The 17,932-nt window shown below is 39.9% G+C and overlaps 1 protein-coding gene across 6 annotated transcripts in view; it reads right to left on the bottom strand.

The window, feature by feature from the left end:
• CLCN5 (chloride voltage-gated channel 5) overlaps positions 1–17,932 on the bottom strand; it is a 196,183-nt gene that overhangs the window by 29,693 nt on the left and 148,558 nt on the right. The window lies entirely within an intron of this gene.

The raw sequence follows: 17,932 nt of genomic DNA, 5'->3' as shown, positions 1-17,932 counted from the left end.
CAACCAAAAGACACAGAGTAATAGAATGGATAAAAAAGCAAGATCCATCTTTCTGCAGCTTACGAGAGATTCACCTCAAACCCAAAGACATACACGGACTAAAAGTGAAGGATGGAAAAAGATATTTCATGCAAATAATAGGGAGAAAAAAGCAGGTGTTGCAGTACTTGTATCAGACAAAATAGACTTCAAAACAAAGTAACAAGAGATAAAGAAGGACATTACATAATGATAAAGGGGGCATTCCAACAAGAGGATATAACCATTATAAATATCTATGCACTCAACATAAGAGCACCTACACATGTGAAACAAATATTAACAGAATTAAAGGAGGAAATAGAAGGCAATCCATTCATTCTAGGAGACTTCAACACACTATTCACTCCAAAGGACAGATCCACTGGACAGAAAATAAGTAAGGACACAGAGGCACTGAATAACACACTGGAACAGATGGACCTAACAGACTTCTACAGAACTCTACACCCAAAAGCAGCAGGATACACATTCTTCCCAAGTGCACATGGAACTTTTCCAGAATAGAAGACATACTAGGCCACAAAAAGAGCCTCAGTAAATTCAAAAAGACTGAAATTCTACCAACCAACTTCTCAGACCACAAAGGCATAAAATTGGAAACAAATTGTACAAAGAAAAAAAAAGGCTCACAGACACATGGAGGCTTAACAACATGCTCGTAAATAATCAATGGATCAATGACCAAATTAAAATAGAGATCAAGCAATATATGGAGACAAATGACAACAACAGCACAAAGCCCCAACTTGTGTGGGACGCAGCAAAGGCAGTTCTAAGAGGTAAGTATATAGCAATCCAGGCCTATTTAAAGAAGGAAGAACAATCCCAAATGAATAGATTAAGGTCACAATTACTGAAATTCGAAAAAGAAGAACAAAAGAGATCCAAAGTCAGCAGAGAGACATAATAAAGATCAGACAAGAAAAAAATAAAATTGAGAAGAATAAAACAATAGAAAAAATCAATGAAACCAAGAGCTGGTTCTTTGAGAAAATAAACAAAATAGATAAGCCCCTAGCCAGACTTATTAAGAGAAAAAGAAAACCTACACAGATCAACAGAATCAGAAATGAGAAAGGAAAAATCACGACAGACCCCACAGAAATACAAAGAATTATTAGAGAATACTATGAGAAGCTATGTGCTAACAAACTGGGAAACCTAGAAGAAACGGACAACTTCCTAGAAAAATGCAACCTTCCAAGACTGAACAAGGAAGAAACAGAAAATCTAAACAGGCCAATTACCAGCAACAAAATTGAATCAGTAATCAAAAAACTACCCAAGAACAAAATCCCTGGACCAGATGGATTTATTGCTGAATTTTATCAGACATCTAGAGAAGACATAATTCCTATTCTCCTTAAAGTTTTCCATAAAAGAGAAGAGGAGGGAATACTTGCAAAATCATTCTATGAAGCCAGCATCACTCTAATACCAAAACCAGGCAAAGACCCCACCAAAAAAGAAAATTACAGACCAATATCACTAATGAACACAGATGCAAAAATACTCAACAAAATATTAGCAAAGAGAATTCAAAAAATACATCAAGAAAATCATACAACATGATCAAGTGGGATTCATCTCAGGGATGCAAGGATGGTACAACATTAAAAAATCCATCAACATCATCCACCGCATCAACAAAAAGAAGGACAAAAACCACATGATCATGTCCATAGGTGCTGAAAAAGCATTCAACAAAATTCAACATCCATTCATGATAAAAACTCTCAACAAAATGGGTATAGAGGGCAAGTACCTCAACATAATAAAGGTCATACATGACAAATCCACAACCAACATCATACTGAACAGGGTGAAGCTGAAAGCTTTTCACCTAAGATCGGGAACAAGACAGGGATGCCCACTCTCCTCACTGTTATTCAAAGTAGTAGTGGACGTTCTAGCCATGGCAATCAGACAAAACAAAGAAATAAAGGGCATCCAGATTGGTAAGGAAGAAGTAAAACTGTCACTCTTTGCAGATGACATGATATTGTACATAACAAACCCTAAAGACTCCACTCCAAAACTACTAGAACTAATATCTGAATTCAACAAAGTGGCAGGATACAAAATTAATACACAGAAATCTGTTACATTCCCTTACACTAATTAACTAGCTGAAAGAGAAATCAGGAAAACAACTGCATCCACATTTGCATCAAAAAGAATAAAATACCGAGGAATAAACCTAACCAAGGAAGTGAAAGACCTACATCCTGAAAACTACAAGACACTCTTAAGAGAAATTAAAGAGGACGCTAATGAATGGAAACTCATCCCATGCTCTTGACTAGGAAGAATTAATATTGTCAAAATGGCCATCCTGCCTAAGTCAATCTACAGATTCAATGCAATACCTATCAAAATACCAACAGCATTCTTCAACAAACTGGAACAAATAGTTCTAAAATTCATATGGAACCACCAAAGATCCCAAATAGCCAAGGCAATCTGAGAAGTAGGAATAAAGCAGGGGGTATCTTGCTTCTCAACTTCAAGCTCTCTACAAAGCCACAGTAATTAAGACAGTTTGATACTGGCACAAGAACATACCCACAGACCAGTGGAACAGAATAGAGACTCCAGACATTAACCCAAACATATATGGTCAATTAATATATGATAAAGGAGCCATAGACATACAATAGGGAAATGACAGCCTCTTCAGCAGCTGGTGTTGGCAAAACTGGACAGCTACATGTAAGAGAATGAAACTGGATCACTGTCTAGCCCCATACACAAAAATAAATTTGAAATGGATCAAAGACCTGAATGTAAATAATGAAACCATAAAACTCTTAGAAAAATGCATAGGCAAAAATCTCTTAAACATTAACATGAGCAACTTCTTCATGAATATATCTCCCCAGGAAAGGGAAACAAAAGCAAAAATGAACAAGTTGAACTATATCAAGTTGAAAAGCTTCTGTACAGCAAAGGACACCACCAATAGAACAAAAAGACATCCTACAGTAGGGGAGAATGTATTCATAAATGACATACCTGATAAAGGGTTGACATCCAAAATATATAAAGAGCTCATGCACCTCAACAAACTAAAAGCAAATAATCCAATTAAAAAATGGGCAGAGGAGCTGAATAGACAGTTCTTCAAAGAAGAAATTCAGATGGCCAACAGACACATGAAAAGATGCTCCACATCGCTAGTCATTAGAGAAATGCAAATTACAACCACAATGAGATATCACCTCACACCAGTAAGGATTGCCACCATCCAAAAGACAAACAACAACAAATGTTGGTGAGATTGTGGAGAAAGGGGAACCCTCCTACACTTCTGGTGGGAATGTAAATTAGTTCAACCATTATGGTAAGCAGTATGGAGGTTCCTCAAAAACTCAAAATAGAAATAACATTTGACCCAGGAATTCCACTCCTAGGAATTTACACTAAGAATGCAGAAGCCCAGTTGGGAAAAGACATATGCACCCCTATGTTTATCGCAGCACTATTTACAATAGCCAAGAAATGGAAGCAACCTAAGTGTCCAGCAGTAGATGAATGGATAAAGAAGATGTGGTACATATACACAATAGAATATTATTCAGCCATAAGAAGAAAACAAATCCTACCATTTGCAACAACATGGATGGAGCTAGAGGGTATTATGCTCAGTGAAATAAGCCAGGTGGAAAAAGACAAGTACCAAATGATTTCACTCATCTGTGGAGTATAAGAACAAAGAAAAAAACTGAAGGAGCAAAACAGCAGCAGACTCACAGAACCCAAGAATGGACTAACAGTTACCAAAGGGAAAGGGACTGGGGAGGATGGTTTGAAAGGGAGGGATAAGGGCGGGGAAAAGGGGGGCATTACGATTAGCATGTATAATGTGGGGGGGCATGGGGAGGGCTGTACAACACAGAGAAGACAAGTATTGATTCTACAGCATCTTACTACGCTGATGGGCTGTGACTGTAATGGGGTATATGTGGGGGATCTTGATGGGGGGAGTCTAGTAAACATAATGTTCCTCATGTAATTGAAGATTAATGATACCTAAATAAATAAATAAATAAATAAAAGAAATGACATGCTGGCATTCAGAATTTGATATGTTATGTTGTATTTCTTTTACTCTTTTCTACCTTTGTGCATTCCTTTCTCTGCCAAATTTGTAAACTCTAGCATATGTTCATTATATAGACTCCCACATGTAGTTCAATTCCTAGTATTGTAACAAGACAATGCCATGGTTACCAATTTTTAACACACCCTATGATAAAGACACAATAATAGGGTTAACATCTGGGGACAAGCAGAGTTATCTTTCCGAACACAGATCTGATCAGATCATTTTTTGATTTCTAAAATGTCATAGGCTCCTACCTTTTTACAACTTTTAGCATAGGATGACCACTTAATGGGCTTTTGGCACAAGTGTGGACCAGAAATTTTAAAATATTCTTCGTAGTTTTTAGAATAGGAAAAATAAAGTATTTTTAATGTATAATAATGATGATGATGACAACATTACAACTGTTTTAGGTTTCACCAAAGCGTGAGCTTAACATTTGCATTCTTTCACAGATGTGTCTATATCTGACTTAACAAACAGTTTGAACTGTGGTTCATATTCCACATTAAGTTGGTTTCCTGCCTCAGCATTTTTTTAACTTAATAGAAAGAAATGGTAAATTCATGAAAGTTAGTTGTCAAAAATGGCAGCAAAGGCTGCTCCCTCTTTCTGGGGGCAGCCATTTTCTCTTTCAAATAATAAAATCTCTTGTGTGGGCCCATGTCTCCTGGGTTGTTCTGGGGTAAGGAGGGTCACGGCAAGATACCCTTTCATTGGTGCCATGACTTGGATGAGGCGCTCCCATTGACTTTGCTCTTCCTCTGGGAATCTGAGCTGCTTTGGGAACCCTGACTGCCCGATCCTCCTCCACAGGTTCACTGTCCATTTCCCTGGTCACTCGTCTTCTCGCCCAACACCGGTCTTCAATTTGGTGAGTCTCCCCTTCACGGTCGACTTAAATGTCCCTTTGGAACCTGGGAAGTGACTGTTGACTGTCTGGCACCCCCATGGGCTCCTCCGGGACAGGGGCACCCCCAACCATGACTTTCAGAACCACAGTTCATACCCATAGTCGGCCTTTCCTCGCCTTCTGCCTTTTTCCACAGTGAGAATCTCTACCCTTTTGGGTTTGATATCCTTCTCCTCTAACAAAATCCTGGTACCAGGTATCAAACCTCCTCGGCATTTTCACCTTGACCACTCAGTTAGAGGTGGTGATGACCCCCTAACTGTGTCTGGTCTTCTCTGCGACCTTCTCAATCGTTCTGGGATGCCTCAGTGACTTGTGAACAGTCTCATTCTCAACATGGGAAGTGGCCCCTCCATTCCTGCAGATTCACTGCTAGACTGCTTACTCAATAATCTAAAACCCCTCCACCTCACTCCAGACCTCAAACCTTTTAAGCTCATTTGCTACTGTAATGAGATCTGGCCACAATATTCCTTGGACAATCAGTCTAGATGGCCTCCCAATGGCTCTTTAGATCCTAAAATTCTCTGTGACTTATACAACTTCTGTGAGCACATGGGCAAATGGAAAGAGATCCCATATATCCAGGCTTTCTCCTATCTCCAAACCAAGCCTGCTTTCTGTCTCCCTTGCAATCCTAAACATCTTCTCCTCACTCTAAAAAACTTCACCCCACCACCCACCAATTCCCATCACGTCCTCTGACTTTGACCCTGCTGATGAACCTCCTCCCTACCAATCTCAAACCCCTACAGCTCCCCCTCAACCACCAGTTCCTCTCCCGCCCCAACCTCTTCTCTGCAAGATCAAAATCCCAACCCTCCCAGCTCCCCTAGTGCCGTTGCAGGAGCCACAGCACCTCCTCCTCCTCCACAACCAGTTCCCCTTCCCTCACCCAGTCCCATGCCAAGCCCTCTAGTCACTCACTCTCAAACCCAGATCCTAGCCCCACTACAGGAAGTAGCCGATACAGACGGCATTGTCAGGGTCCATGTCCCTTTCTCTCTCTCCGACCCATCTCAAATTGAGAAAAGATAAGGCTCTTTCACCACCAACCCAGCTCCTTACATAAAAGAGTTCCAGTACCTAACTCAGTCATATGATCTTACCTTTCATGATATTCACATGATCCTATCCAACACACTTTTGCCCAAGAGCATAGGTGAGTCTGGGAACAGGCTAGAACTCGTGCCGATGAAGTTCACCAAACTACTCCAGCTCATCCAATTGGTGCTGAGGCGGTTCCTGACCGAGACCCTAACTGGGACTATAATACGGCAGGGGGAGTCACCAGTCGAGATCAATTCATCACCTGCCTCATGGCAGGTCTCAGGAAGTCAGCCAATAAAGCCATTAACTAACTCCAAGAGGTTATTCAAGATAAAAATGAGAATCCCTCTATGTTCCTAGACCCCCTCACCAAAGCTCTTTTACAATACACAAACCTAGATCCTGAGACCCCACATGGGAGACAAACATTAATGACCTACTTCTTCACCCAGAGTTTCCCTGACATTAAGGCTAAACTTAAACATCTAGAGAAGGGACGCTTAAGTTCTCAGGCAGAAGTCCTGGAAGTGGCCTTCAAAGTATATAATGGAAGAGATGAAAAGGCCCATAAACAAAAATATCAAATGCTGGCTAAGGCCTTTCAACCTATCCCAACCACTGGTGCTTGGGTATCCTCACTTCCTAAGTAGCAGCCAGGAGGACCTCCTGGTCCATGCTTCAAATGTGGTCAAATGGGTCATTGGGCTAGAGCCTGCCCAAATCCCTGGAAGCCCCTGGTCCATGCACTAAGTGCCATCAGGAGGGACAATGGGCTGTTGACTGTCTTCGCACACCGAGAGGTGCCAGGCCATCCAGCTCTAACACTCCACACATTAGACCTTCTGGGTCTGGCAACTGATGATTGAGGGGGCCCGGGACTCCTCCACCCGACCACTACCATCACTGTACAGGAGCCCAGGGTAACCATTGTGGTAGCAGGTAGGCCCATCTCTTTCCGTTTGGACACCGGGGCCACCTACTCAGTCCTGAAGGAGTTTTGGGACCTACCTCCCTCTTAAAGTCTTCTATAGTTGGGGTAGAGGGCACAGTTTATCAACCTTTACAAACTCCTATGCTTCACTGCCTCTTTAAGGGCATTAGTCTCTCTCATTCCTTTTTAGTGATTCCCTGTTGTCCGGTTCCCCTTATGGGAAGATACCTTCTACCAAGCTAGGGGCTCTTATCTCCTTTACCTTTGGCCCATGCCTCAACCCCGACTCACCCTCAATCCCTTTTCCACTTGCTCTCCAAACCATTCCAGACCCACCTCTCTCCCCTTTTCCCTTACCCCCTTGCCAAGTAAACCCCACAGTCTTGGACACCTCTACCTCCTCTATCGCCACCTGCCCATCCGTAACCATCAAACTCAAAGACCCTACCTCCTTCCCCTCACTATCTCAATACCCCTTCTATGAAAGGGCCTTTTGAGACCAGTCAATTCACCTTACAACACCCTGATACTGGCTATCAAAAAACCTAATGGCTCTTATAGGCGAGTTCAAGATTTAAGAATTATCAGTGCAGCTGTTATTCCAATCCATCCAGTAGTCCCTAACCCCTATATGTTATTATCCACTAACCCCACCTCTTCTACTTACTTCTCCATCCTTGACCTCAAAAATGCATTCTTCACGATTCCCCTCCATCCCAGTGGGACCACTTACACCTTCAACTCCACAGACTACAAATCCTCCAGTAATCTACTCTACAACCCAAACAGGAACTCCTTACAGCTGCATAAGGTGGCATATGTGCCCTATTCCAAGAACAATGCTGCTTCTACACCAACAAATCCAGTCTCGTTGGGGATGGTATAAACACCTCCATGAACAAGCCTCCAAACTCCTAGAAAACTCCCCTAACAATCCGTTCCCTTACCCCTTCAATTGGCACCTGCCCCTCCTAGCCTCTATTACCTTTATTATTATTATTCTCCTTTTCCTTCCCTGCTTCATTAACCTATTACAAAAAATCATTCAAAATCAAATTTTGAAAATTTCTAACCATACTGTCAACCAGTTACTCCTCCAGGGCTATCAAGGCCTTATCACGAAGAATAACAAAACCAGCTCGATGACATTACGAATCATCTCAAGATGCCCGCCCTTCCCCAACTCTACAGCAATGGCCTCGCTAACCCCAGAATCTGCACCCCCCTTCCAGCAGGAAGTAGCTAGAGAATGAGATTCTATGCCCAGGTCCCCAGAGTCCCAATTAAGAAAAGAAAAACGTGGGAATGAAGGCAAATTCTGGTGCACTAAGACCCCCACCCCTTAAGAGCCAATCACCACCAACCAGATGGTCATCCAGCCCTTAAGATCCAATCACCAACGCAGAACACACCCTACCCCTACTCCTTAAAAACGCGCTTCCTCACCCACGAGCTGCTGCTTCCTCTCTCTGAGGGCAGCCATTTTCTCTTTCAGATAATAAAATCTCTTGCATGGGCCCGTGTCTCCTGAGTCATTCTGAGGTAAGGAGAGTCGCAGCAAGATACCCTTTCATTCAGGAGAAAGTCCTCCCACTGGAAAGGCGCAGAGACAAAATGCAACTAGGTTGAGCAGTGAGAAAGCTTTATTTAAAGATGCTTTAGTTAAAGGTACCCTCTGCTTTATTCAAGTAAACCTGACTTTGTCTACCTTAACTATGGCCTGCTCCTCCCTTGCAGCATGTTCAAATAAAACTTTCGCTCTGCTTCAGAAAAACAAAAACAAAAACAAAAACAAAAACAAAAAAGAATGGCAGCAGAGATCATCCCACTCAGGACCAACTACTGAGGTACAAAGAAAGTAATAAAATGCATAAGGATTTTCAAAAATCTATGCATAAAGCATTAAATTCTGGTATATAAATACTCTGCCAAGAAAGAATAAAATTAAATGACCCCAAATGTCAGATTGGGTACTTAGGTAAGTCTAGATTTTTGCCTCTATGCAAAAGAAAACAGAAAAAAGTAAAACTGAACTCAAATAAGTTTTGAAGGCATAGTGTGCCATAAGTCATCTATCCAATAAAATAATTTTGTGCTCTAACAGGAAAATCATTCAAGTTTAGGTACAATTAGAGCTCAACTTGAATGATAAATGAAAAGGCCCCAAAACTTAATTTGCATTGCTTCAGTCTGGGAAAAATGTGTAAAATTTAGTCAGAAAAAAGTCAACATTGAAACAGCTTTCCAGGTAGGTTACCCTAAGGCCTAAAAACTTAATAATGGATCTTTAGAAACACACAGCTTGAATGAGGAGGCATATAAAGGAATGCATTTAGCTCATTTCCCTTTATAGAAACCACTCTCTAAATTTTTTTAAATCACATGATTCTTAAGACCAGAAAACCTCTTAAAACATAAGAAAAGAAATTCCATTTGGGAATAAAGTATATTTCAATACCTAACCAACATGCCATTAGTAATTTGCCTGGGGGGCTGAACAGTAATTGATTAAATGAACTAGTTAAACACTAACAAAACCACAAGAGGAGAAAGGACAGAAAGAAACTTTGTGCACAGACCCTAAAGGACTACTTCAGTAACATCACAGCCATAGGAGGGCTCACTTATTGGCAGACTTGTAAAGAAAGAGAAGCACTCCAAGGAATGGGGTGGGGCTATTGGTACATATCACAGGACTTGAAATTGGTCCCATTTTTTAAAATGCATTTCAGATTTTACAGGGATATGTTGTATTTTTCAAGGTTGTAACCATATATACAAAAAATTCAACACTTAGTACACATCACTGGACATCCATCCTATGGTTATTTCAATTTTACCTTCATGCAACAGCAAGTACCAAAGGCGTACTGCATACCACTTCTCACTTCCATGCCTGCACCTCCTCCCTTCTTGTATTGATTCATCCATTATAGATCTCCCAATAGGACATAAACCATTTCACAGTCCATTCACCTCTATGTTTGTGAATATATTACAGCAGAAGCCCCACGAATTAGTCATTATTTTTAGGACCTTTCTGTCTGTCAACTTCTATCTCCATTTTGCTTTTATTTCACTTACCCCCTTATCCAAACCCAGTGGCAAATGTTGGTGGAGTAAAGGTTTTAAGAGGTTTTCTAGTTTCTAGTTTTATCCTTCTAAGCCCTGGATAAGTATCATGGGACCACGTTATGCTTTAATATATTGTCTTAGTTTGGCCCCTCGAACACTTATTCAGGGTGACTATTCCATTGGTACACATCTGTAGAGTCATACTGGCTGTTAAATACTGAAATACCTCTATAGCTGTAAATAAATAACTACTCGTTCCTGAGGACTCTCCACCCCACCAACTATCCCCCTAGAAGCTTCTGAATGTTCCCATGATGCAGCAGTTGGAATACCAGAAGGCTCCAGGACACTGCCCAGCACTATGTCTGACATCCAATCTGACTGGTCACTGCTGTACTCATGTTATTTAGGGACTGACTGCTTTGATTCCTGCTCACAGCAGGTTAAACTTGAGGCAAAGGAAAGACAACAAAGAGAAAACTCTATCCCAACTCTGCTGAGAGCTAGACAATAAAAGAGATGGTGAGAGATGTGGTAACACAACTGCAAAAATGGCAACAAATCTACAATACGTACTATTAAATGAAGTTTGCAGGTTATACAGGCAGGTGGAGGAAGGCAGAAAGGAATAGGAAAAGGCTTTAGAGACAAGCATGAACCTAGATTTTAATACCACCTTCAGACTCCTTGTTTCCCATTGGATACAACTCTGTTCCCACTGGGTTGTAAACATTTGGTTGCAGTTACATCTTCTATGCCTCCTACTCCCAGTATCTGCTCTACTCTGGAAGTTCCTGACCCAACCCATTTCATTACCAGTGGAGCCAATGTGCTAATTGTCAGAGTTAGTAGAGTTAGGAAAAATAGCATGAGGATTGTGGCTTGGTATCAGCAGGCTCTCACTGGACTAGAAGGCAACAAAAATCAATGCAGAACTGGAAGTAAGGAGTCAAGGCTTGACAAAGTTACTGAGAGGATTGTCCATATAAAGAAAATAGGTCTCTGCTCCATTAACTTGCTTTTCATTCCTTTTCAGATCTACACATTTATGGGCCCGACAAGAGGATTGAGGAATGTAATGAGTAGGGAGACACTGCCGTAAAATGCATATAACTTACCACAGTGTTGGGAAACCCTTTAGCTAGCACAGTCCTGTGTAATAACTTGTACTTATTGATTTAGAAACAGCAATTCTTCAGTTCATCTGTGCTAACCCTGCATTGGTTCTCTCTATTAATCTTCAAAAGGAAGTTGAGAACCTGAGATTTGCAATTATTCTTTGGCATAGGGGAAAAAACTTCAAGAGAGGAAATACCAATTAGGAGATTCTTCTTGTATTCATGGGAATAGTGAGATGTCATGGACATAAAAATGAGTTAATAAAAACATATACATACACATATATAAAATACATAATCTAGGATTTGCTATTAAATAAACACTTTTACCTGTGCACACCAATGTATATTATTCACTGTAGCACCGTTAGTAGTACTAAAAACCTGGAAACAATCAAAGAGTCCAGTAACAGGGGAGTAGCTCAAGGAAAGAAGTAGACTGATGTGTAGTAAAATAGAAAAATCTCCCAAACATATTATGTGAAATAAGCAAGTCACAAAATAATAAGTAGAATATGTTTTTTAAAGTGCGTCTCTGTGTGTTAACTAGAGAGAAAAAGAAGTGAAAGGGTCATATAGTATTCTATTTAGGGGTTATGTCTGGAGTGGGAAGTATAGGCTGACTTTCACATTTTGTATATATGTGCATTGTTTGAATCTTTAATAGTGAGGTGTATGTGTATGCTATATAAGTCATTCTAAAAAGACAAATACTGGTAACACAACTAGAAAAATAGAGATAGGACATTGCAAAGGGCAGGCTTCCATTCTAAGGCAGACCACTATTTAGAATCAAAGCAGGTAAGTTTCTAGAGAGCACCAGGAGGAAAGCACAAAGAGGAGGATGGCTTACTAAGTTTTTAAATGAAAGTCAATAGGAAGAAAGTCTTTGTGATCAGACCTATTGCCCAGAAGTGAGAAGATATAGATTCTAACCCTAGATCCACAACTCACTAGTCATGTCACCTTGGGCAACTGCCTGAATTTCTGTGGGCTTCAGGTTCCCCATCTGTAAAATGAGGGGGTATTAGCACATACAGGTTTTAAGGTCCCTTCTGACTCCCATACTCTATCAATAATTTTAACAATGATTTTCTTTTCCTCACTCATACATTGTGCTGAATGACTTTTGAGAAGACCTTAGTTTTGAAGAATTCCAAATGCTATTTTGATTGTGTAGTTACCCTAGAACACTGTTCTGACAAGATCACAAAACGACACTACCAATCCTTAGAAAACTAAGACCCAGCTCATCAGTAAAATATAGGACAACATGAGACTCAATGCTTCTGGCATATGGCTAACTAACACTGTAACAGCTTGACTACAGTATCTCTTCAGTACCTGCTAGCCATAGACCCCAGAAACACCCAGCACACACTCCTAAAATCATTACAGCAACCCTTTCTTCCACTCCATGCCATAAATCAGAATGAGATAAGGTTAAAAATAATCTACTCAGGATTTATAATATTGCCAAAGGGCCTCTTACTTTTTTTCTCCTTCAAGAGAGGACCAAAGTGGTTTCACTAATTGAAAAATAAATGGGGAGCTTCCAGTTGTCAGCTCTGGCAATGGAGCTTAGAAGTTGTCACTCTCATCCTTACAATGGGAAAAGTAGAACAAACTGAAAAATCATTAAGTTTTCTTGGACTGACCAGGGAATTGAGTTTAAAGGGGACACTGCAACCCCAAAACCTGAAGAGGTAGGCTTAAGCAGAGAGACACAAAGAGATCTGCTTACCTGGTATACAGATGGCTGGAACCTAAACTGGTAGGCACACTTAAATGGCAACTTTGATGGACTGCTGAAGGCTAAGGGTGGACCCGTGTGACAGTGAGAAACTCCTGAGCCCTATACTTTCAAGGGCTCTACTTTGAGGAAGCCTACCAAGGGAAGACCCAAGAGAGATCCCCTCCTTGCTCTAAGGGAGAGAAAGAGTAATCATTGTGAAATACCCTAGAGCTTTCTCTATAACAAAGACCTGTGCTCCAGGGGAAAATACTTTGCCTGAGCCTTATCCCAGGGCAAGGAAGGGCATTCCTTCTACTGCAGCTCCACCCTACTCCAATCTTCTTGTATCACCTAAGGGAGAAAATCATGGCCAACAGGGGCCTGGGTTTCCTGGAAATGGGCTGGGAATGCTGGGATCAGGCTCAGGAGTATAGGGCAGGGAGAAGAAACAGCTGTACCACTGGACTAAAACTTGTGTAGGTCACAAACACAAGACACAGGCCCAACAGACACAGAGATTTAATCAGAAGATTACAAAATAACCTGCTTGCCTCCACATCAATAGGACTCCAGTATAATAATAGTAAATTGTAGCTGAAAGAGCTGCTTGACACAGAATCTCTCTCAAGGAGCTGTACTTACAAAACTAAAAATCAAGAGGTAAGACAAAAAACAAGGACACTATGGGAACTCAACCCTCTGGCACTGATAGTTATACTAAACAATAAACAGAGCCCAACTCTTAACCATAAATCCTAACACAATGGAATTAAACTAGAAACCAATAACAGAAAAATGGCTAGAAAATGCCCAAATACCTGGAAATTTAACAACATGCTTCATGCTTCCAAATAATCCCTGCGTCAAAAAGTCTCAAGACAAATTTTAAAATAGTTTGAAATAAATGAAAATGAAAATACAATATATCAAAATATATGGGATGCAGCAAAAAGCAGTGCTTAGAAAAACATTAAGTATTAAATGCATATATTAGAAAAGAATAAAGATCTAAAATTAAAAGATCTGAACCTCACAGATGAAGAAGATACACAGTTGGCAAATAGGAAATGAAAAGATGCCCAACATCACTTGTCCTTAGAGAAATGCAAATTAAACTATGCACCTATTAGAATGGTAAAATCTAAAACAATGAAAATACCAATTGCTCACAAGGTTGTGGAGTAACAGGAATTCTCTCATTCATTGCTTCAGGGAATACAAAATGGTACAGCCATTCTAGAACAGAATGGCATATTTGGCACAGTTTGGCAATTTCTTAGAAAAATAAACATAGTCTTACCATATAACCCAGCAATTGCACACTATATATTTATCTGACTGACCTGAAAACTTATGTCTACCTGAAAATGTATGAAAATCTGCACACTGTTTATAGTAGCTTTAGTCATATTTGCCAAAAGTTGGAAGAAACCAAGATCTCCTTTAGTAGGAAGGTGAGTAGATAGACAAAATGTAGTACATCAGACAATGGAATACTATTCAGTGATGAAAGGAATGAGGTCTCAATCTACACAAAGACATTGAGGAACCTTAAATATATATATTGCTAAGTGAAAGAACCTAATCTGAAAGTCTACATATGGTATGATTCCACTTATATAACATTTTGGAAAAGGGAAATTTATGGAGATGGAAAACAGATTGGTGGTTTCCAGGGACTTGGAATAGAGGTAGCTGAATATGGCAAAGCACAGGAGATTTTTTAGGGCAGCGATACTATTATTCATGTATTGTAATAGTGGATACATGCCACTATGCAATGGCAAAATCCATAGAACTTTACAGCACAAAGAGTAAACCTTAATGCATGTAATTTTTTTTAATCCCAGGATGAAGTACAGAATGCGTCAAAAGAATCCAACTATATTACAAATTTGTAAAACAGCCTCACTGAAGAGGGCAGAGGAAAAAGGTGGGTGCTGACCCAAGTAACTGGAATGTGTACAGTCTGTAACACTAAAGGCAAAAGGAATTGTATAAGCACTGTACTCTAGCTAATAGAGTTTTCACAGAAGGTATGGGTTAACAGTTAAATAATGAATGGTGTATGATGGGAGCCAGGTTTCTCACTACCTGGAGTAGGAGGTTACAAACAAGCAAGGGGAAGAGGCTAGAATAATTCATGGTGTAATGGATTAATGTTGGAGATATCAGTATAATCTCATGTTTAGCTTAATGTAGATATAGATGCTTACATATAGGTAACATATCTACTTATAGATATGTATACATACATGGATCACTATATGTACATGAATTTTCTCATTGAGAGGCTAAGAGGGCCTAGAAGCAACAATGCCCTGGTGGAAAGGAGCATACCTGGTGGCCAGATCCTGGTTTCTAATATCATTCTCCACTAAAAGAAATCAGGGCTCCATGGAGAAATAGCTGATTTTAGGACTGAGGAAGGAAATATATTAAATGGGTCTGGAGCTACTGTCATGCCAGAAAATACATAAGTGCCCCAAACAACCCCACAGCGATGATGGTATGTCAAAGGGAAACAGAGACAGTTGAAAGCACTCCAAATGGCCAAAGCCAGAAAATTTTGAACAAAATAAAGTAGTAATAGATTATCACCCAAAGTATAAAAAATATGAGTCCCTACTGATATAAATAAGTGATTGAATAAATAAATGGGAGAAAAGAACATCTCCCATGTAGAACAATTCTAAATAATTTCTGTAGATAGTTTACTCATAAAGAGGTAGAACATAACTCCCTAGTTCGTGGGCTATGCAGTGACTTCCTTTCAAAGAGTACATCATGGAAATGATTAAAAAACAGGAGCTTTACCATGGAGAAAGCTAACAAACAGTACCTTAGCTAGGTGATCACAGTTAACATCATCAATGATGAGTCATATCAACAGTATATTGCCTTGATATGATGTGATGAGAATGGCACTTTATCTCCAGTCTTCCTCCCCAAAACCCATAACCCCAGCCAAATCAAAAGAAAAACACCACACAAATTCTAACTGAGGGACACTCTATGAAGACCTGGCCAGTAATTCTCAAAACTCGATAGGTAAACCCACTATGGAAAACAGTATGGAGGTTCCTCAAAAAATTAAAAATAGGACTAACATATGATACAGCAATTCCACTTCTGGGATTATATCCAAAGGAAATGAAAACTAACCCAAAAAGATAGCTGCACCCCTATGTTCTTAACAGCATTATTTACAATAGCCAAGACACAGAAACAACCTAAGTGTCCACTGATGGATGAATGGATAAAGAAGTTGTGGTGTGTGTGTGTTGTATACATAATGGGATATTATTCAGCCATAAAAAAGGAAATCCTGCCATTTGTGACAACTTAGATGGACCTTGAAGGCATTATGCTAAGTGAAATAAGTTGGACAAAGAAAGACAGATACTGTATGTTTATGATCTCACTTATATGTGGAATCTAAAAAACAAAAGCTACCAAACTCAGAGAAAAGAGATCAGACTTGTGGTTACTAGAGTTGGGGTTTTGGGTGGGGGTGGGAATTGGAGGAAGGTGATGAAAACAAACTTCCAGTTATAAGACAAATAAGTACTAGGAATGTAATGTACAGCATGGTAGCTATAGCTAACCCTGCTGTATAGTATATAGGGAAGTTGCTAAGACAGTAGATCCCTCTCATTAAAAGAAGAACATGTTTTTCTTTTCTTTTTATTATATCTATAAGAGATGATAGATGTTAACTAAATCTACTGTGGTAATCATTTGACAATATATGTAAATCAAACCATCATGCTGTACACCATATACAGTAATGTATGTCAATTATTTCTCAATAAAGCTGGAAAAAAAGAACACAGGTGTGTAATAAACTTTACAAACTACTGAAAAAAAATTGTCAAGATCACCAAAAACAAAGAAATCTAGGCAACCATCACAGCCAAGAGGCGACCAAGGAGAAATGATGACTAAATGTAATGTGATATCCTGCATGGGACATTAGGTGAAAAACTAAGTAAATCCGAATAAATCATGTACTTTAGATAAGACAAAAATATAAATAAATAAATGTGGGAGAGTGTAGAGGGCATAAATTCTAAAGTCTGACCAGGTATTTTCCTATGAAGCAACTGAAAGGGAACCTTTAAAGCCTAAGGCCACCATTATATGCATTTACCTTGAAAGTTCAATATATAAAATTGGTATGGTTTATGGCCCCAAAGAGCTTTTGATACAGGCCACTTTTTTTCAAGTTCAAAAAGCAGCCGTACCAGTTGCTGTTCTCCCAGGCTAGGCTAAGTGTGTAGGGACATCTGAGTATTATGAGGGTGACGGGTTCCGAATTCCTTCTCCTTGCTCTCCCCCTGCACCACCCACACACTTGCCAGAGTCAGTTTGGGATTGCCTAACCAGGGTGGTGAGGGTAGGTTTCTCCAGGAGCTGGAGCCCAAGATGTTTCCTGTTCCTCTCTAGAGGAATACGCTGATGTGTTTTTACACTGTGGCAGAACAAACAGAACTGTTTCACAATGTACTTGGTTGATTTCATGCAGTGTCCTGTTTTTCATTTTTAAGAGCCTTTTTTTTTTCCTTCCCTGGGATGATGGGAGGTTATGTTGAGACTTGCAGGGGTGGTCCGGGCACATTCTCAATATGCAAGGTGGCCACAGGCTGCTCTCATACTCCAGCTGCGCTTTGAACTCATCCGTGACTGTCTTCTAGTTTACTCCCCTTATCTAATCGGTCCTATCGACCCCCTCTCTGAAATTTCCCCAGAATTTATTATTCATTCATCTCTATTTCTGTTGTCTTAATTCAGGCCGTTTGATCTTTTACCTACATTTTTAAAAAACAACAGCTAAACTGGTCTTCCAATCTCCAACCTACTTTTCCCCCCTGGATCTATGTGTCCTCCACACTGCCATAAATTCTCTAAAATACAAATCTGATCATATCACTCCTCTACTTTTAAATCATTTGATGAC

This window comes from Manis javanica, chromosome X, assembly GCF_040802235.1.
Source record: "Manis javanica isolate MJ-LG chromosome X, MJ_LKY, whole genome shotgun sequence".
Lineage (NCBI taxonomy): Eukaryota > Metazoa > Chordata > Mammalia > Pholidota > Manidae > Manis > Manis javanica.
Note: the sequence above shows the minus strand (reverse complement) of the source record. Positions and strands in the feature narration are given on the sequence as shown.